At 46.5% G+C, this 14,033-nt stretch overlaps 1 protein-coding gene across 1 annotated transcript in view; it reads right to left on the bottom strand.

The window, feature by feature from the left end:
- Positions 1-13,219, bottom strand: part of LOC119857534 (NACHT, LRR and PYD domains-containing protein 3-like) — a 133,827-nt gene extending 120,608 nt beyond the window's left edge. The window contains exon 1 of the mRNA XM_043516757.1: positions 13,103-13,219. The gene's annotated coding sequence lies outside the window, so the exon portion shown is untranslated. The remainder of the gene's footprint in view (positions 1-13,102) is intronic.
- Positions 13,220-14,033: the final 814 nt, after the last annotated feature.

Here is a 14,033-nt window from a genome sequence, read left to right as displayed (position 1 = left end):
GCTTTAGCTGCGGCAAAGTCATGAATGATGGATGATACATTGTTCTCTTAAGCCTCCTTCCTCCTAAGTGGTGGAGTTCTCATCTGTGAGGATGAACATTGCAACGTTCCCCATCCTGCTCACCTCTTTCAACCTTGTGCTTCTACCCTTAGCTCTCAACAGGGCCTACAGTGCAAAGCCAAGCCCTGCAGTTGTTTCCCCCAGGCTATGGATTCTACACCACATACCCTATCTCACTTCGACTGCAGTCTGGGAGGCAGACAAGCTTTTATAATGTAAAAGAAAACCACTCTGGTGTAAAATCCACTGAAGTAGTACTGGGAAAATTACATTGGGTGGCATTATATTTTAGGCTGTCTTGCGCTGAAAGCTGCCTCCCTCTGTGGCACTGGCTGAGGACAATGAATTACTGTTTTCACATTGAACCCAAGTAGTATTTGACGGATGATATCCAGTTTGTATATGTGATGCACTGAAGTAGAAGGGGTTAAAAACAGCCCTGGCAGAGGGCTGTGCCAGCAACCGATTGGAGGGAAGCTGGGAGCAGCCAAAAAGCTTCAAGGCTGAGAGGGAGCTTAGTTTCTCTCCAGCTTTAGAGAGAGAAGGACTGGCTGCTTAGACAGGGAAAGGTACCTTGGACAGACCAATGCTGGGGAATGTCAGGGGGAGCCAGGGGAGCTCTGGCCTGACCAACTCCCAGGCTGAGGGCCTGATACAGGGCCTTGAGGAGGTACGAGGGCTGCAGACGGGTAGCCAAGGGAGGAATAGGCAGCAGGTCCACCCCCCTTGCCGATGATGAGTGGCCAGTTCAGACTGCAATTTGTCCCTGAGGGAAGGGGTGGGATTAGGGGTTCCCTGGAGGGGAGGCACCCAGAGAGTGGGACACCACCAGGGCAGAGGGGAAGGGCACCGTGGTCTGGGAGGGACACGGGGCCTAGGACTTGGAAAGGGCAGGTAATGGCAGGTGGGCCACTGCCAGAGGAAGGTTCTCCAATTCTGGATTAGAGCTAATTCCCAGAGTTACCAGCAGGTGGCGCTACTGGTGGTGAGTCCCAGCCTTCTACATATGGTGGAGAATGTGGGCATACACAGTCACCCCTGATACAAGGGGAAGGAAAAGACTGAAACTATAGCCTGGTCTGAGAGAGACAGAGACATTAGAGGAGGGACAATGGATCCTGGATATATGGAGGCCTTCTTCGCAGAAGGTGCCCATGCTGTCCCTGGATGGACGGTGTCGTCAGTGCCCCGCAGGCAGGGACCTCACAAACAGCAAGGAAGATGGAAGTCCCTGCTGCGAAGGATCTGGGAGACCCAGGAGAGGCACTGAGAGGTGCAGTGGATGCTGCAGGAGCAGACGGGGCAGCTGGTCAAGGAACAGCTGGCCCTTGTAATACTCCTGTGGAAAGAGTTCAGGAGCAGCCGCTGGGGGGCATGGGGAGAAGTCCAGGGCTAGGAGGCTGGTAGCGGAGGGGAGGGCTTGTTATGCTTGCAGGCGGCAAGGACATGGGTGGAGGGCTTGTCCCTACTGGGATGGGGACAGGAAGCCTCACCCAGAGTGGAGAGAGGGACAAGACCCTCGGAGAGTCTGACTGGTGAAGGAAATCAGGGGGTGATGGATATGTTGGACCTGTGGGTGGAAAGGACACCAGCAGCGGGAGTGCCCAGGCCCAAGGGGGGGAAGGTTCAGGTTAGCCCAGGGGATGTGTCTGAACCTGGAAAGGACCATGAGAGGCTCAAGGCAGTGAAGAGGCAGGGATCCTGCTTCGGCTGCCATGAGTGGGGCCATATAAAGAGGCACTGTCCCCTTGGAGGGTGGCAGCCCAAGGTCTGGGTGCCTGAGGACCAAAATGTGTTACCAGATTTGCCTGTTTCTTTGGGGTATGCTCATTTATTAGGGTTACTCTTCTGGTGGGGGGTGTTCTGTAATTCTATCAATGTACTGCTTGTGTCACTTGTGTTTTCATATGGAGCTCTACTTCTCTCCTTCTGCAAGTTCCCTTTCAATGGAGCTATCCTGCAGGACCTAGGTTCCTCAGGGCTGGGTTCCTCCAGCCCCAGAATCAGATGAACACACACACCCCAAGTCTGAGAGGACCAGATCAATCAGCACTCTCAACTCAAGCTGACCCCTTATATGCCCCTGGGCTCAATAGGCTGGGGCAAGCAGCACTTCCAAGCTGCCACCCTTATATGCCACAGGTACCGCACTGGAATAGAGTAAGCCTGAGCAGGCTGTGTTGAACAGTACTTCTAGGCTGCCATCCTTATATGCCTCTGGACTCAATAGTCTGGGTCAAACAGCACTTACAAGCTGCCACCCTCATATGTCACAGGTTCAGCACGTCCCTGTCCCCACTTTCACGTTACAATTGTTCTGGTAGTAACCCACTTGATGAGAAAACCCCACAGTATTTTTGGCTGCTACAGGGATCTTTAGCATAGGTAAGAGGAGCATTGCTGCAGAGTAAATAGGAAAGCCAAAAACACAAAAGAGTAAAGTTCAGAGAGAGAGGGAGGGGAGCAACCAGCTAACCATAAAGTTATTTATTGAAGGTTACAAAAGTCATATATGGAAAACTATACCTGATCAAACAAGTCAGGATTAGAAAGTTATACCTGAAGTAGAAAAGAAAACAGAGAGAGAGCTGGGGTCTCACCACTTCATGAAACTTGAACTGGTCTGGGTTCCCAGGTGATGGTGCTAGCTAAGGGTCCTGAGTGCTGAAGACAGGCAGAGCCCCCAGCACAATCAGTCAGGAGAAGATGAAATCCCAGTGGAACTGATGCAGAGTTTGGATCCAGGCATCAGAGCACTTACTTGAGCATGGGTATGGGGTTTTTGTAGGGAAACAACAATGGTTCAAGGGAGAACACTAGACTTGTTTATGGATAAACTGATGACTCAAGGGTTTTCTTTAGGCTAGACAATAGGAGCTGATCACTCCTGGCTATGGGTGGTGTTCCTTCCAGGGAGCTCACAATGCAGTTAGGCAGCTTCAGTATTTTGGATATCAATCAAGGATTCATTATTAGAATTGGTCTGATAACTGCTGAGCTGGGTGTGTGCAGGTGTAGGTTCATTAACATCTGGAGCAGAGATCCCCCTTGATGCACTGCTTCCCTGCTTTTCTGGTCCCAGAGTTCAGTGCGGTTCTTGCCTTGGAATCTCTGCTCTCCATTCTGTATGCTAATGGAGATGCCTCCCTGTACCATCTTTGATGCAGATGAGGCTAGGGGAGTTGCCTTAATCATGTCACCCTTTCCAGGAGGGGTTTAGGTATGTCTCCCCACCTTTTATTGCTTTCTGTAAGTCTTTTCTCTGATTGGTTTGTTTCAAGCAGAGGCTGGGGTGGGGGGTGTCCTTCATGAGTCAGACAGGCTGGATACTGCGCCCTGGTTCCCTGAGAACACAGAGCTGACTGGTACCAAAAGGGTCAAAACCGGGCAAGGTGGACACTGCAGTGGTGGCAGTAGATCTGCCAGGGAGTCATCTCCTACAGGAGGTGGCAGACAAAGGGACTGGGACAGAGGAGGCCCAGCAAGAGGTCGGGACTAATGCCATGGTGGAGCAGGTTATGGTAGGGACCCAGACCCTGCGTGAAAGGGGTCTGGGAGAGTTCAACACGCAAGCCCAATTAGTGGCCATGGAGCAAGCCCGCCTGTGGGCAGAGGGAGACCTGATGCAGGTGAGGGAAGAAATAGAGAAGGTCATTGAGGAGAAGGAAAGTCTGCATGCTTAGTTAGCAGAGACCAAAGAAAGGCAGGTGAGGCTCAAGGGGCAACTTCGGGTTGCCCAGGCTAGGAGACCCTCTTGCCCCGAGGGATGGTGAGCTTGAGGGGGCATGTGTGATGGGGTGGTTGCCCCGCACTGGAGTAGATGCGATTGAAAACAACCCTGGGAGAGAGCTGTGCTAGAAACCAATTGAAGAGAAGCTGAGGGCAGCCAATCAGGGCCAGGCTGGGCCCCTATAAGAAGCTGCAGGACTGAGAGGGAGCTTAGTCTCTCTTCAGCTTTGGAGAAAAGGACTGTCTGCCTAGACAGGGAAAGATACCTTGGACAGAGCAATGCTGGGGAAGGTCCAAGGAAGCCAGTGGAGTTCTGGCCTGACCAACTCCCAGGCTGAGGGCCTGATACAGGGCCTTGAGGAGGTCTAGGGCTGCAGAGGGGCAGCCAAGGGAAGAATAGGCATCAGGTCCACCCCCGTTGCCGATGATGAGTGGCCAGTTCAGACTGCTGTTTGCCCCTGAGGGAAGGGGCTAGATGAAGAATGCCAGTGGGTCACTGAAGTGAATGGTGGGATTAGGGGTAGCCAGTTCCCTGGAGGGGAGGCACCCAGAGAGTGGGGCACTGCCAGAGGACAGTACCCCGGGGAAGGCCATGGTCTGGGAGAGACATGGGGCCTAACATGGCGAAGACTTGGAAAGGGCAGGTAATGGCAGGTGAGCCCTGCCAGAGGAGGGTTCTCCAGTTCTGGATTAGAGCTAATTCTTGGAGTGACCAGCAGGAGGCACCACCAATGGTGAGCCCCAACCTGCTAACAGTATTATTAATTATTATTATTATTAGTAGTAGTATTATTATAAACAGTATTAACAGTATAGTTAATCTCCAGTGATTCACCACATCTGGCCATTCTGTCACCAAACTCTTCCACAATTAGAATCATAGAATTGAATCATAGGACTCTAGTCCAGTCCCCTGCACTCATGACAGGACTATGTATCCTAGACTGTGTGATCAGCAGCTCTGACATGACATGAGGTTTAACCATGAGTTCTCTGTGCAGTGCACCAGCTACAGTTTGCATTTGTTTGTTTTAAGCTTTCTGTAAGAAAAAGGTAACAGCTAGATGTGACACAGATCTTTAGATGGTTGCCCAGATCATAATATTAGGTTTTTTGTACTATGTTAGCTCTTCAAAATCAGTGTACAAACATTAAACAAACAATCTGAAGGCTTTCAGCTTTTGAATGACTAGGAGTTGACAAAACAGAGCTATTCCCTGTTGTGTTCTCTGCCCCCCTGAACAAAAAGACTTAATTGAAAATCACCATCTTTCAAAAGAACAGTGCAACCAAGGCTACGGTAGTGACACCCATCGGGTCTGGTGTTTGTTTACTAGGCTGGTGTAGAATGAAGGATCAAGCAGACTGCAGACCTTGCTTACTTTCCCCCCCCCTTAAAGTGCTCAGTTTAGGGGAGGAAAGTGAATGAGATTCTGCTTATTCAGGTGTGAAAAAGCAGAAGGGACCAAAATCTATTCTTGTGCAAAGACCTGTTCTCCCAGACCCTGGTCTGAAGTCAATAAGGCTACAAAGGTGCAACTGTCAACAGGAATTGGCCTGTGTTCTCACTCCCTTCTCAAATCACACTCATTCCATGCTTACCCACCATTGTCCACTTGTGAAAGAAGTTAGTTTGAATTGGGGCAGAAAAATGAGGACTAACTTCAGGTTTATTTAGCTTTAAGTTTTTGGAATGAAACAAAAGAAATTAAATGTGAGGTACTTTTATGATGGATTGAACTTCTAGCGACCCAGCCAAATGGACAGAACCCTGTCTTAGCCTATTCAGCCAGTCTTTCTATCATAGCTTGAAGGAGAGCCTGGGGAGGGAGAAACCTACAACATTGTGTGTTGAGCTTCCTCCAGTGCTTTTTCAACCCCTTAAAAGTACAAAGATGCGTTGGCTGTGAAACTAGGCTGAATATAAGGAAAGAACTTGGTTCCCTGTGCATCCTGGTACAGAGAAATACATCCAAAAAGACTGGATTTCTTTGATTTGTAGTACAGTTCAGTACAGTATTGAACACAGTGCATCATAAATCTAAAGGTCCGCTGTCATCGGCTGATTCCACGCTCTGGCACTCCGAGTGCAGAATGTGGGGTCCCACAAGGACTTTCAAAATTAATACTGGCTACTCCAGGCTTGTATTACAGTCCCAAGGTACAGCTTTTCTCTGACCTTGGATTGGTAGACACTGCCACCACCCAAGTGCAGAACTCCCTTTGAGAGCCCAGGAAGGCGCACTTGGGAATTCCTTCCCATGGGGTATCCTCAAGCCTTTTCACACCCACCTCTCCAGGGAAGAGTTGAGAAGGAAAAGAAAAAAAATCAGCTGTTGCCATCAGCTAACTAAAAAACATGTGCACAAACCTCCTAAGACACAGAAATCCCATCAGATTCTTAAAAAAGGTAAATTTTATTGGAAAAAGAAAGAAAACATCTGATAACTCAGGCTGTGAGGGATTAAACACCAAAAATAACTTTCTTGGGGTTCATCTTAAAGATTACAAGCAAAACAAAAGCACCTGGGGTTAGCACAGAGGAATCCACAAACCAAAACAACAAAAACAACAAAAATCCCTGATCGCGTCTTCCTAACATTTCCTAATTTACTGACATATCTGGGGTTTCAGATGAGTAGTTTCTAGGTATGATATAGTTGATTTCTCATACCCGGCTTGAACTTTACTGCATACCTTGTGGTCTTATCCCTCTGTGTCTGAGGGAACAAAGACCCCCACACCCAGAAGTTTTTCCCAATTTGAAAGGGTCCAGCTTCCGATTGGTTTCCCTGGTCTGATGCCAACTCATTTTAAACTTACCTCTTAACCCTTTACAGGCAAGGCAGTTAGGGTGCAGCTGCTAAGGAGGATTCTACAGCTAACTGAATGGTGGGGAGTTGCACAATGGAGCTACCCCCCTCATTTATCACATGCCCCCCAAATCACAGCCAGTGCTGGCCAGCTTGGTTTAGGTCGGGTCCATATCGGCTGGGATTTCTTCCTGGAGGTTTAGGAAAACAGAGTTAATAAGAGACATGCACCTCTAATTTTACTACTAATTACATGAAGAACTAAACGGTATTTTCCACATCTTAAGGACTAAAATGACTTAGGATACAGGGACATTTTCATCCAGCTGATTCTGGGAAACCTTCCTGGGAGAGTGCATCAGCCACTTTGTTAGAGCTCCTGATATGTGTTGATCTCAAAGTCAAAGTCTTGAAGAGCTAAACTCCACTGAAGAAGTTTTTTGTTCATCTCTTTGACTGTGTGAAGCCACTTAAGTGAGGCACGAAAGGTCTGCAGATGGAAACACCATCCCCAAATGTATGGGTGTAGCTTCTCCAGAGCATAAACAATGGCGTAACACTTTTTTTCTCAAAAAGAAAAGGAGTACTTGTGGCACCTTAGAGACTAACAAATTTATTAGAGCATAAGCTTTCGTGAGCTACAGCTCACTTCATCGGATGCATTTGGTGGAAAAAACAGAGGAGAGATTTATATACACACACACAGAGAACATGAAACAATGGGTTTATCATACACACTGTAAGGAGAGTGATCACTTAAGATAAGCCATCACCCACAGCAGGGGGGGGAAAGGAGGAAAACCTTCCATGGTGACAAGCAGGTAGGCTAATTCCAGCAGTTAACAAGAATATCAGAGGAACAGTGGGGGGTGGGGTGGGGGGGAGAAATACCATGGGGAAATAGTTTTACTTTGTGTAATGACTCATCCATTCCCAGTCTCTATTCAAGCCTAAGTTAATTGTATCCAGTTTGCAAATTAATTCCAATTCAGCAGTCTCTCGTTGGAGTCTGTTTTTGAAGCTTTTTTGTTGAAGTATAGCCACTCTTAGGTCTGTGATCGAGTGACCAGAGAGATTGAAGTGTTCTCCAACTGGTTTTTGAATGTTATAATTCTTGACGTCTGATTTGTGTCCATTCATTCTTTTACGTAGAGACTGTCCAGTTTGGCCAATGTACATGGCAGAGGGGCATTGCTGGCACATGATGGCATATATCACATTGGTAGATGCGCAGGTGAACGAGCCTCTGATAGTGTGGCTGATGTGATTAGGCCCTATGATGGTATCCCCTGAATAGATATGTGGACAGAGTTGGCAACGGGCTTTGTTGCAAGGATAGGTTCCTGGGTTAGTGGTTCTGTTGTGTGGTGTGTGGTTGCTGGTGAGTATTTGCTTCAGATTGGGGGGCTGTCTGTAAGCAAGGACTGGTCTATCTCCCAAGATCTGAGAGAGTGATGGCTCGTCCTTCAGGATAGGTTGTAGATCCTTGATGATGCGTTGGAGAGGTTTTAGTTGGGGGCTGAAGGTGATGGCTAGTGGCGTTCTGTTGTTTTCTTTGTTGGGCCTGTCCTGTAGTAGGTGACTTCTGGGTACTCTTCTGGCTCTGTCAATCTGTTTCTTCACTTCAGCAGGTGGGTATTGTAGTTGTAGGAATGCATGATAGAGATCTTGTAGGTGTTTGTCTCTGTCTGAGGGGTTGGAGCAAATGCGGTTATATCTTAGCGCTTGGCTGTAGACAATGGATCGAGTGGTATGATCTGGATGAAAGCTAGAGGCATGTAGGTAGGAATAGCGGTCAGTAGGTTTCCGATATAGGGTGGTGTTTATGTGACCATCGCTTATTAGCACCGTAGTGTCCAGGAAGTGGATCTCTTGTGTGGACTGGTCCAGGCTGAGGTTGATGGTGGGATGGAAATTGTTGAAATCATGGTGGAATTCCTCAAGAGCTTCTTTTCCATGGGTCCAGATGATGAAGATGTCATCAATGTAGCGCAAGTAGAGTAGGGGCATTAGGGGACGAGAGCTGAGGAAGCGTTGTTCTAAGTCAGCCATAAAAATGTTGGCATACTGTGGGGCCATGCGGGTACCCATCGCAGTGCCGCCGATTTGAAGGTATACATTGTCACCAAATGTGAAATAGTTATGGGTCAGGACAAAGTCACAAAGTTCTGCCACCAGGTTAGCCGTGACAGTATCGGGGATACTGTTCCTGACGGCTTGTAGTCCATCTTTGTGTGGAATGTTGGTGTAGAGGGCTTCTACATCCATAGTGGCTAGGATGGTGTTTTTAGGAAGATCACCAATGGACTGTAGTTTCCTCAGGAAATCGGTGGTGTCTCGAAGATAGCTGGGAGTGCTGGTAACGAAGGGCCTGAGGAGGGAGTCTACATAGCCAGACAATCCTGCTGTCAGGGTGCCAATGCCTGAGATGATGGGGCGTCCAGGATTTCCAGGTTTATGGATCTTGGGTAGCAGATAGAATACCCCAGGTCGGGGCTCCAGGGGTGTGTCTGTGCGGATTTGTTCTTGTGCTTTTTCAGGGAGTTTCTTGAGCAAATGCTGTAGTTTCTTTTGGTAACTCTCAGTGGGATCAGAGGGTAATGGCTTGTAGAAAGTGGTGTTGGAGAGCTGCCTAGTAGCCTCTTGTTCATACTCCGACCTATTCATGATGACGACAGCACCTCCTTTGTCAGCCTTTTTGATTATGATGTCAGAGTTGTTTCTGAGGCTGTGGATGGCACTGTGTTCTGCATGGCTGAGGTTATGGGGTAAGCGATGCTGCTTTTCCACAATTTCAGCTCGTGCACGTCGGCGGAAGCAGTCTATGTAGAAATCCAGGCTGCTGTTTCGACCTTCAGGAGGAGTCCACCCAGAATCCTTCTTTTTGTAGTGTTGGCAGGAAGGTCTCTGTGGGTTAATATGTTGGTCAGAGGTGTGTTGGAAATATTCCTTGAGTCTGAGACGTCGAAAATAGGATTCTAGGTCACCACAGAACTGTATCATGTTCGTGGGGGTGGAGGGGCAAAAGGAGAGGCCCCGAGATAGGACAGATTCTTCCGCTGGGCTAAGAGTATAGTTGGATAGATTAACAATATTGCTCGGTGGGTTACGGGAACCATTGTTGTGGCCCCTTGTGGCATATAGTAGTTTAGATAGCTTAGTGTCCTTTTTCTTTTGTAGAGAATCAAAGTGTGTTTTGTAAATGGCTTGTCTAGTTTTTGTAAAGTCCAGCCACGAGGAAGTTTGTGTGGAAGGTTGGTTCTTTATGAGAGTATCCAGTTTTGAGAGCTCATTCTTAATCTTTCCCTGTTTGCTGTAGAGGATGTTAATCAGGTGGTTCCGCAGTTTCCTTGAGAGTGTGTGGCACAAGCTGTCAGCATAGTCTGTGTGGTATGTAGATTGTAATGGATTTTTTACCTTCAGTCCTTTCGGTATGATGTCCATCTGTTTGCATTTGGAGAGGAAGATGATGTCTGTCTGTATCTGTGCGAGTTTTTTCATGAAGTTGACAGATTTCCACTCTATACGGCTAAATTCAGTGCCTTGCATAATGACAGGTTTCAGAGTAGCAGCCGTGTTAGTCTGTATTCGCAAAAAGAAAAGGAGTACTTGTGGCACCTTAGAGACTAACAAATTTATTAGAGCATAAGCTTTCGTGAGCTACAGCTCACTTCATCGGATGCATCCGATGAAGTGAGCTGTAGCTCACGAAAGCTTATGCTCTAATAAATTTGTTAGTCCCTAAGGTGCCACAAGTACTCCTTTTCTTTTTGCGAATACAGACTAACACGGCTGCTACTGTGAAACCTGTCATAAATTTTTAGCAAATTGTTCACATCTTTCTTAGAAGACAATGATATTTTCATTGTCTCTTCATCTTCCTCTAGCACATAGAACATAGCTGCAAAAAATTCTTGGAAACTCAAGTGAATGAAGCTGTAGACACTTTCACATTCTATATCTTTTTGAAAAATACTTTTATTCAGAAAGAGAGACTGAGCATTAGACAAAGATAAATTGTGTTTCTTCAGGTCACCTTCTTCAAACAGTATTTTCTGTTCTAAAATTCCATCTGCGGCCAGTGAGCAAAGCTTCCACAGGATAGTTTTAGACTGTTGCATTGAGTCAGTGAAGTGATCAGTTAATAAACTGGTCAGAAAGAGCAAATATACTGAGGTGGTCGTTTTTGAAGTTTGTGAAAGATCTTTCCCTCTTCCCATCTGTTGCTTCATAACCGTGCAGATGATCCAACACACAATGGGGACAAAGCACATGGTGAAGAGGATTTCATTTTCTTTGACAAAATTAAAGGCTTGTGTTGCTTTCTTTTCATCACAAAAGAATTTATGAAAATATTCTTTCCTCTCTTCTCCAGAAAATCCCATGATCTCTGCATAACATGGAATCCTCAAATTCTGCTGTAGTTTCTCCAGAGCAGTTGGTCTTGTAGTGATCAGTAAGAAGGATTTTTGAAGAACTTTCTTTCTCAGTAAACTGCACAGTACGATTTTCACTGGCTTCTTCTCAAATAGGTCAGTGCACAGACCTACTTCATCAATATCTAGCAAGGAAGTCAATTCATCAAAACCATCTATTACGAACAGGAGTTTTTCTGGCTTCTTGAAGATTTCTTTAATTGGTCCTTCTCCATCAGGAAAATTGTTTAAAACCAAATTAGCAACACTTTGCTGTGCAGTAACATGATTTATTTTTCTGCAATTTATATAGAAAACATAATCAAACTTTTTCTGATAGAGTTTTCCAGCTGCCCAGTCCAACATGATCTTTCTTGCTGTCGTTGTTTTCCCAATTCCAGCAGCTCCCTGCAGCACCACAGTTCTTGGGCTTTGTCGACTTCTATCAGGATCAAATAAAGCACTAATCTTAGTGCGACTGGTTTGTTGAGCCATCATCTCTGCGTGTCTCCTTCCTCTGGTGATTATTTCATGTTCTTTCTCCTCCCGCCCCCGATGTTCCTTTACAATAAGCAGTTCTGTGTATCTTTTGTCTAGAATCACACGTTCACCCAGGCGGGCATTCCTGTCTTCTATTACATGATATTCTTCTCGTATATGTTCTCTGTACTTCTTCTGGTAATCTAATTCAATGACAGTGGCATGAAGCATTAGACATACTGAGTACAGTTGATCAAACAAAGGTCATGTGAACTGCCATTCATTGGTTATATCCAGAAGTTGGACAGGACAAAATATTGCTGACATTCTATCTTTCCCTTCTCCCCCACCCCCCTTCAGCCTGCATTCCCACCATCATGTGACTCAACATTTTGCTAGAATTTTACATGTTAAAAATAGTCTCATCTTTTATAGTTTAATTTTAACCTTGGTCCTCTATCATCTTTGTTCTGATTCATCAATGCAATTAAGCACAGATATAAGTCCCATTACAATAAATGAGATTTGAGCATGTGCTTAAAGTTAAGCATTTGCGTAAGTGTTTTTCTGAATAATGATAATTTGGCTTATTCGTTTTTTTTTTGTTCGTTCTGATCTTTTCTTTTAGCTTCTGTCTTAATTCTTTATTCTCCTCCCCCTCCCCCTTTTGTCTTTTTTTGTCTTTTTAAACTACTTCTCTTCTTGCCCCTTGGTTATGTTTTCTCTAATCTCCTGTTTGCTAGCTCTTTCAATCCTTTTGTTTTTCTCACCTCTACATACTCTTCTCTGCCTCATCCTGCACCCCTTGCTACTGCCATGCCAAACACTGGAGGGCAGGACTGGACTGGACTGGACCCATCTTTAATCCTAAATAGTGCAGGGTGGGAGGTAGAGTGCCACTGTTTCAGTGGACAGCTGACTTGCTTATGAAGGTCTTGTCTTCTCTATGGGCCAAAATCCCTAGCTTCACTACATCTTCCATGATGCACCATGGTTTTCTCCCTTGCTGAGCCACATGATGCATCATGGGAAATGTAGTCCAGAGAGGGAGCCTGGCCCATAAAGAAGAAAGGGGTCATATAGCACATGAACTATGACTCCCATACAGCACTCCAGCAGCAGTTCAGTTGCATTAGAAAGACATGCTTTAAAATGTTTTAAACCACGGGCACCATTAAAACAGTCTACAGGCTGTGTGCATTGGGCCAAACCATATGAGCACACTTTAAGGAAATAAAATGTGTTTTAGCTTGAGTAGGAGCACACAGACCAACCACAATGCATTAATTGATTTAACAGTATTCACATGTGAACCATTTCTAGAAATGGTCATCACACAATTCCTAATACAGTGTAAATTGAACCAAGAAGTGCACAGCAAATGGCTTCTTCCTAGGAAACACCCCTGCATGTGCCAGTGTGGGATTTGTCCCTCTATAATATTTTGACCATAACAATTTAGTTTATTTGTTCTTTTTTCATAGATCAATTGTGCAGTACTTTAATTACATTTATTGTTCTTCTCTGAGTTCCCCCTGTTTGGGATAAATCTACCTGGCATAAGTGGACTAAGAAGTGGATGTGGTATTCTAAGCACAGTCTTACCAGAGCCTTTCCAAGAGTGATGATCTTCCTGCTCCTTGGTGTGGTGCATCTCTGCATGTGGTCCCAGATCCCCTCGTCTATTGTTCCCTCTTCCTTCTTCTTCAACTTTTGCTGTTTTCTCCTTTTCCTTTGAAAAATCTAATTGCAATAATACCATAGCTTTTAAGGCCAGAAAGTCATGTAGTCTGATGTCCAGTATATCACAGGCAAACAACAACTCCTAGCCCCTTCACATGAAACCCAACAACCAAAATGAGATCAAAGTATTACAGCCTCAGGATACTAGACTATTATGTGCCACAGGCAAAGGATAGGAGAGACCGAGGTGCACCAGTGTCTGAGGCACCCCCCCCAATGGCAGGGAAATGATTAAGTGATATCTAACCCAATAATCCTGCCTAGCGTCCTGGACACACACACTGCAGAGCAGAGCCGTCCCATCCATAGGATGGACCAGGCCAACTGCCCTGGGCCCCACGCTTTGGGGGGCCCCACACTTCAGGAGGATGCAGGGTCCAGGGAGGCCCAGGGGATTAGTGGAGGGCCTGGTGCCAGCAGCAGGCGTAAGGCCCATCCCCACACTCACCAGACATAGCAATCCGGCTCCAACCCACCCCGCTCTGCTATGCTCTGCCCCACCCTGCCAGCTCCAGACATCACTTGGGGGAGGGGAAGGGAGCTTGGCAGAAGGGGTGGAGTGAGGGTGGGGAGGGGATGAAGCTGGGGCGGAGGCTTGGGGGAAGGGCTGGCCTGGGGGCAGAGCCTGGGACAAAGGGGGGTGTTGTCCCAGGCCCTGTACTTCCCTATGGACGGCCCTGCTACAGAGGAAAGGAGAAAAAAGAACTAAAGTCATGGCCAATCTGCCCTGTGGTTTTACGTGCACAAGTTAGAAAATCCTATGCAGGGTTTTATCATGGTATTGCTATCTCAC

This window comes from Dermochelys coriacea, chromosome 6 (assembly GCF_009764565.3).
Source record: "Dermochelys coriacea isolate rDerCor1 chromosome 6, rDerCor1.pri.v4, whole genome shotgun sequence".
NCBI lineage: Eukaryota > Metazoa > Chordata > Testudines > Dermochelyidae > Dermochelys > Dermochelys coriacea.
Note: the sequence above shows the minus strand (reverse complement) of the source record. Positions and strands in the feature narration are given on the sequence as shown.